General features: G+C 41.2%; 1 pseudogene; it reads left to right on the top strand.

The window, feature by feature from the left end:
* The first annotated feature begins 217 nt into the window (after positions 1 to 217).
* Positions 218 to 7,203, top strand: LOC147736899 (uncharacterized; annotated as a pseudogene).
* Positions 7,204 to 7,658: the final 455 nt, after the last annotated feature.

The following is a 7,658-nucleotide window of genomic DNA, read 5'->3' as shown; positions in this document are numbered from 1 at the left end:
ATCTTTAGGAAAGAGGAATGTTTTCAGTTTCCTGCGAAAGATGAGCTCCGATGATTCCATTCTTAAGCTCAGGGGGAGAGAGTTCCATTTGTGTGCCTTCTTACAGAAAAGCAGTTCCTGTCTTGTCTGTCAACGGGACAAGATCAGTAGTACTACCGCCCTTTGCTGGTAAAAAGGAGACCCGAGTTGTATCCATCGACCTAGTTAAACCACAATCATGTGGCCGATAACAAGTAGTAGGCCAAGTGGACTCCCAAGAAGTAGTAGAACACCAAAGTTTGCTACAAAAACAGAGGTTCAAACTGAAAGACTAATCACATCTGATAAACCTACAGTGATTCAACAAGGACTATGCAACAAAGCCATGGAACTTAAACCTCTTGAAACCCAAATCAAAATTTCACATCAAGAAACACCATTCTACAGTGATGTAACTATTGACTATGCTAATGAAACAAAGCAAATACCAATTGACAGAACAGCATCCGGCTACTTCATCAACTTCGATGATTTTTCTGAGGATCCAAGTGAACCTAAGGTATAGCCAACAACAAAAACTTTTAAAGACAAAGCGAAGGAACTCTATCATCAACTAAAAGAAACCTATCTGATTTCTCCATGGATTGAAATTTGGGTGGCACTAGGTGCATTTGTCCTCATACTTTGGCTCATCATGGTACTATGCTTGGGACACTTCATTGAGGGAAAATATGCTACAATGGACACAGCAAGTCAGAATATCAACTTCGTCTTAAAACCACACAAGTCTTCACACATCGAGAAAAGAGAACTTTCTTCAGTAAACTTCACAGCCAATCCTATACCCGGTGGGGTAGCATGGGACAAAACTGAGTACGAAATATATGGTCCGGTTGAGCTCCTGAAGTATCCACATCAATTCAAGATTTCATTGAATGACTTTGTAAAACCAAGCACATTCGCTGATGATTGGGACTTTGAAAGTATTAATGATATGATGTCTGATCTAGTGATGTCTGCTAAATTTACAGAACATGATTATTTGCAAGGTTCATCTAATTACGATCAAATGTTTTGTTTCAACCATTATGGTAACCATTATCTGCATAAATCTACTCAACCTAGAAATGTTTTAAATTATAACCAATGGGAACATTGTGCAACTCCACCAAAAGGCAGTTCAAAAACATTTTATGATAAATATTCATACTTTTCAGGGTTTAACACAAGTAATGCAGAAACATTCTATTTCAAATTGTTAAATAAGACAGGAGTGAAAACCATGCTTACGAACACAAAATTGATATATTCGGACTCATTTTTTGAAAAAATGAATACATTCGGTTTTGATTTCTGGAACAATAATATTGAAACGAAAACGATCTGGGGCACAGAAGATTGGCAAGTGCAAGGTACAGAATCATTATTTAGAGCCTGCATGATCCCAGAACAAATTATATTTTTGAATGACACAATTCAACAGACTACCTGTCTTGGCCTAGCCAAAATCAAAGACTTAAACAAACCGTCTATTCCAAAGCCAACACCTGACAGTAATAGCACTATAGATGTTGAGATAGACGTATCCCATATTTTAAACCAAAACAGAACACATCCTGATTGGAAACAATGGTTGATCTGGCCCACAGACACAAATAACTGTCAAGACAGATTCCTGAACAAAATACAGGGGTTCACATTGACCAGGCCAGACCCTAGATACTCCCAGAGACAACATCCAGGGATTGTAACTACTTACAGTGTGGGGAAACTGTGCCTTCAATGGCTACATACATCCACACTTGCCGAAATTAAGCAACACTTAACTTTACTTAAAGAAGGTGCTGACTTGCGTGATTTCATTATGGGACCGCGCAAACAGCGTCAAAAACGTTTCATAGCGGCCTCTATATATATGCAGCTTATAACGAAGCTTGGAAAGAAACTCAAATTGAGACAGCAGAAAAAATACGGGAAATTGACCGTGTTAATTTGGAAAAATCACTTTCTGTTGTGGACAATGGGTTAATGACTCTGTCTTCCAGAATATATTCACTGGACAGTATTGTATCTTCTGCAATCGATAAAATAGAGCAAGACTTACTGATGTTGCAACACGGTCAGTCTCAATTACGTTCTATTGTACAGCTTGGCTGGACGTTACAAAATCTGCGTTCAGGCTATGTGCCTTGGCGTTTAATCAACACAACGTCACTATTCAATATCTTTAACCTTACTGATAAACAAATCAGTTTGGCACAAAAGGGTGCTGATTATACAATTCTGAGCATTGAAAAACTTGAGAGATTACCATTGACAATGTCAGAACGACCTGTCATTGAATGGATAATACATGGGATAATAAATATTCCGATAACAACTTTCCAGTTTCAATACTGCCAAAAATATATACAGGCAGGCCAGTATGAAAGGTTGGGTAAAGGATACATTAAGTCAACATGGAACTTGCCCTATACACACACATGTGTCAGTAATAAAGGACAGAGTGTATTTCTTAGTGGTAATAATTGTGAAAAATCACTAAGTGGTATACTTCTGTGTCAGGGTATAAGTTTGCATGGGGCCTGTGAAGGGACTTCAAATAACCTTTCATGTCACCAGCTCGGCACACCTGCAACACAAATAGAACCATTCTTTAGAAGACTTTCGAACGGGAGTTACATTCTAATTGTAGATCACAGATGTTGTGGCTGGAAAACCTTATCTAGTAAGTGTGACTTCCAGGGTCATGTGCTGTGAAAGAGTATTGTTCCCGAATGATGCTCCAGACAGGGAGGGAAGGTTATGGCCCAGTTTAAAAATCTCTTCTATTCGAATTGATACTTTAAGCAGAATGAAGACAGTGCTCCTACAGATGCCAACCCATTTGACGTCATCAAAAGAAACGTATGATCTCCAAGTTGCAAGGACAACGGCAGAGATTCATTCATTGTTATCAACAAATTGCCTCCTACACTTCGCAGAAATGCTAAACGAAATTCTAAACATTTCTGATACGAGTGGTATCGCGAGTGTATTTAAGACAGTTTTTTCAGGAGCTTTAACCCCATTCAAAGCGATCCTGGGTATTTTTCCAAATTTCGTCCATTCCATCTTTGGCGGACTACCAATCCTGTTGGGACTAGTAGCAGGCATTTTATTTTTGCTACTGTTGCTTCGCTATGGCAAGCCATGTCACAGACAAGACTCCAGCAACAATGGAAGAAACGATCCTAGCTATACGCTACCGGGACCGCATAACTAAAGTCCTTGGATTAGCCCGGCTACGAGATCTGAATATGACCTGGTTTCTTTTGTTCAGACCCTTATGGCAGAATTGTGTTATGCCTGTATTAAGGTGCATGCTATGCGGCGAGGAATGCGTGTTGGACACCTGTCTCACACTACAATCAGAAGTGCCATTGGATGCAGAAACTTTGTTGAGTCCAGTAACGGCTCATGCATTGTGCTGTCCCCAGCGGCTACCTATCCTGATGACGGCATTCGTGGAGACTTCATCACTACGATTGAAGGGTAGTGAAGTACAAGATGAAAGCAGCATCGATCAGGTACGACCTTCTGTCAGCTATGCTGATCAAACCATCACTGAAAGCGATCATGCCCATGACTGCATGGTAGCAACATTTTCCAACCTAGTCGAACTTTCACCAAAAGCTGTAGACTGTTTTTTCAATAGTCTATCTGAAATGATGTTTTCACCAGAACAGAGAGAATAACTTTAAGCAACGTGCACACAGCGTTCCCTGAACTCTGAATTTGGCCTTCAACTTTAAAAACAAAGCCACTAAGAATTTTTTCCCGTCTTCCCCTGAAAACGAGAACTTTTTCTCCAAATCCAAAATATTTACCTTTTTGGCACTTATCTTCTGCTTAAAGTAAAACTATTCTTAGAGAACAGAGCTTCTATTTATAGGAACTCTAGAGACATTACCTCAACCTCAACCTCTAGCTTATTTACAAGTAAATTGTATTTTTATGTGATGAAGTGGTCTCGCACTTTTTCTTCTGTATTAAGAGCCATTTCATGTGTAATTTTCGCTTATCATTCATGCTGATTTAAAATGTGCATCATTCTTTGCATTATTATACTGCTTGATTGCATACAGTAGCTATACTCATTTTTTGTGTATTTCGCAATACCAATTTTCAAATGCAAATTAATGTATTTTGGGGTGGTTCGGTATACACATGCACTGTTAGTTATGTTTACTATTGCTTAGGTTAGTAAATATGGACATAAATTCCGTGGAGTGGGTGTAGTATGTTTATCTAGGGATCTGTATCGATACTCCTATTTCTGACCCTTGTCCGGTTAATAAATCACTAATGGCCATACAACGGCACAGAAACCCGTTTTCTGATTAGGTCATAGCGCATGCTATCACATTAGGCAAGCACTATTCCTCCAGCCCCCCCTAGAAAGCATACCGAGTTTTGATTCAGCCGAGAACTTCAGTAAAGAATGTAAGAACGACCAGTTCTTATGACATCCTTATTGACGTATTATGTCCATCCTTACGTCAAACTCGGCACCTTTCAGGTATAAATAATACCGACATTGCCCTAAGCAAACACACGGTGGTGACGAGCTTGGAGCAGCGCTACTTGCCGGAGAGCCCAGTGTAATGGCTGGATTTTCTGCTTAGATGGGATCAGCCCCCAGGGGCCCCTATGACCCAGCCAAAACGTACTCACCTTCCCTCCTCAGATCGTATTCACAATGGATAGATATACAAATATATACAGATCGCACCTAAGGATGGGGAATGACAATATACATGTATGGATTTTCTACAATATCTTATTCACATCAGTTGGTCTCGCGGCCACCCTGACCCAGACCGTTCTACCCTAGGGCAGATATGACACACAATCCGGTGCGTCTACACACGGGCCTGCAGAACCCAATGCTCCCTTTTCCAAACTGTTTGCAATCCTGCAAAACTACACACTAGTTCGACCTCCTAGTGCTCTCACTTATTCAAGCCACAATCCTGTGGGTATAGGCACTGGTAATCCTCCCCAGTGTTCTCACTAACGCCGTATATCAACGACGACCACATTCCTATGAACAGTCATCAGGATAATACCTCAGTTACCTACTCGGGATAAAACTACGATAATGATTTTGAATATAGTTCCAAATTATATAGTGTACTTTCTGCTCTTGGCATCAAAGGTCCACTCACTCCCTCTTTGTTTGATCACCATTTACCTGATCGGGATTTTGCATCCGTTCACATAAACAATTCCCAACTAGGAGATATATTTACCAAGATTAAACATGAACACAAAGCACACGATAATTCCATAAGAATTAGGGTATTTATTAACAATAGACACGAATCACATTACTATGCAACATAACTTCTGCAAAGAAAAGGTAAAGATTAGAGTGCACATTCTATTAGAGCTGGTCGGACATCACCTGGTTAATATGAAGTTTGGGCTCGGCAGTCATCTAGGTTCCCTTCTCGTCTCTGTATCCTGGCTCGCCTTGCAGTCACGCCCCAGCCGTCACAAGTACACGTCTGCACCGCTAGGCTCAACCTCTTCTGCTTCCCTCCAGGACACCGGAACCTTGCTGATTATTAGCTACCGTCTCTTTCTCTCTCTGTATCAGTGCGCTCCGCGCTAATTCTCGTTCAGTCTTTCTCAGAGAGTTTCGGTCTTAAATCTTTCTCGGACTTCAAAGATGGCGACTGTCCGCCATGAGATAAGTAATGGCAGAGATGCTAACGGCTAGATGCCGCCTACGGACTAACTGACAAACTGACTAACACCTTCGCTAATATCAAAGCCCGTTCCTTCATGGAAAGCTACGGCCAGTAACCTGCCGCCCACCAAATTCTTGTACCTCCCCGTACCAAGGACACGTTCCCAGCCGGCCGGCCTGAAGTTGTGTCTTCGGTGTGGAGAAAAATACATTCCTTCGATAAGGGTCAGCCTGAACCGGTTCTCTCCAAGCGAACAACAGCTTGAAACTAAAACACTACATTTGACCTAGAAAGCCTTCTCGAGCTACCGGGCAGAAAGCAAAATGGAGTCTGTCTCGCTTAAGGCCTACGGAGCCCACAATATGCATAGCTCCATGGAAAATATCCCAGCATGTTAGCAAATGAGCAAATCATGACTAATACTTATATATCTATCCCCTAACTTAAATTCATAAGCCCTACTTTAAGGAAAATGACACGAAAATGCCCTAATATATGTAAGACAGGGGCCCTGTCTATAGTCCTAATCCCTATGCTATGGGGGTGATAGGCTGGAGTCACTCTCTATCATTCTCCCTCTCCAAAGAGCCAGCAAAAAGGGCAGCCATTACATTACACCCCTTGACTCCAGTCTATTAACCACAAACTAAATAGAACTAACATCAGTAGAGGAATAATATGAAACAAAATTAACTGATCTACGACCCTTACTAAATCTAAAAAATTGGAGCAAGGAAGGGATGCACTGAATAAAGCAACAAATAGCTATCAGGACACAAATAGCGACAATAACCCCCCCTAAAATCTGTCGTAAAGAATGCAAGTCAGGCAGCCAATTAAAAAGCCAGTCAAAGAAACCCTGATCTATATGTTGTCTAATTTCTGCAGTCAAGTCGTGGAGTTTGTCAATATGGGATTGGATAGCTTTAGAATGGTCAGACAAATTAAAACAACACAGACCTTCAAAATCAGAACATTCGTGTCCATGTTTTAACAAAAGATAATCAATAGCCGCTCTATTCTGCAAAATAGCTCTACGTTCACCTTGGGCATCTAATAAAAGATCAGACAAGACAGTAGATGTCTGATTGATAGACTTGACCATCCAGCAGGCCATTTTGCCGATTGTCTTGGCATTATAAACGGCCAATGCGGGCACTCCAATAATAGAAAAAGCTAAACCAAGGTATTCTGATCTAGAATAGAGGTGAACAGAGGAATCACAATCTTCATGCAATGACATTGAATCACGTACAATACGGGAATGTGAAGTAGGATGTGAGGAAAACATTAGCAAACTCAATCTAGTGATGGCACATGGGCCACCAGAAATATTCGCAGGAATATAGGGCCAAGATGAATTCCCGCAGGAAAATAACCATCCAGCTGGCAATAACATTGAACGATAATGACTAGGGGCAACTAATAAACGTTTACATGTCATGTTATTCTTCACAGAAAGGCACGAATTCGGAAGTCTCTTTAAACACAGCAATCGTTGATGAGCTGAAAAAGAAGTAGCGGCTTGTATCTTCAATTTCAAACATTCGGTAATAGCCTTAGGGTCACAAGTCATCATAAAGCATAGATCTCCAGGGGTAATATTAAAGGTAGTGATTCGGGAATGAATAGCAATATCAAGGTCTGGAAGAGCAGTACATAAGGGGCAGAATTCATGAGCCGCAAAGTCGCCCAAAATAACATTAGGTCGGGCATTTGAGATATTAAAAATGTGTCGCAAAGTCTCAGTAGATGCAGGGACAGCAACCAAACAGGTCGCTAAAATGTCAGTGACAGATTTCATTGGGGTAAGACAGAAATGCGGAGAGTTCGTCACCCGCTTTGCGAGTGTAATCCAGAAGTTGGTAGAAGACGCCCACGCAGACCGCGGGGCTCGGATTATCCCATCAACCGGCGTCGGTGGATCCTCTCCTCTCCCGG

The sequence above is a fragment of the Lissotriton vulgaris genome, chromosome 1_2 (genome assembly GCF_964263255.1).
Source record: "Lissotriton vulgaris chromosome 1_2, aLisVul1.2, whole genome shotgun sequence".
Lineage (NCBI taxonomy): Eukaryota > Metazoa > Chordata > Amphibia > Caudata > Salamandridae > Lissotriton > Lissotriton vulgaris.
This window is presented reverse-complemented; position numbering and strand designations above follow the sequence as displayed.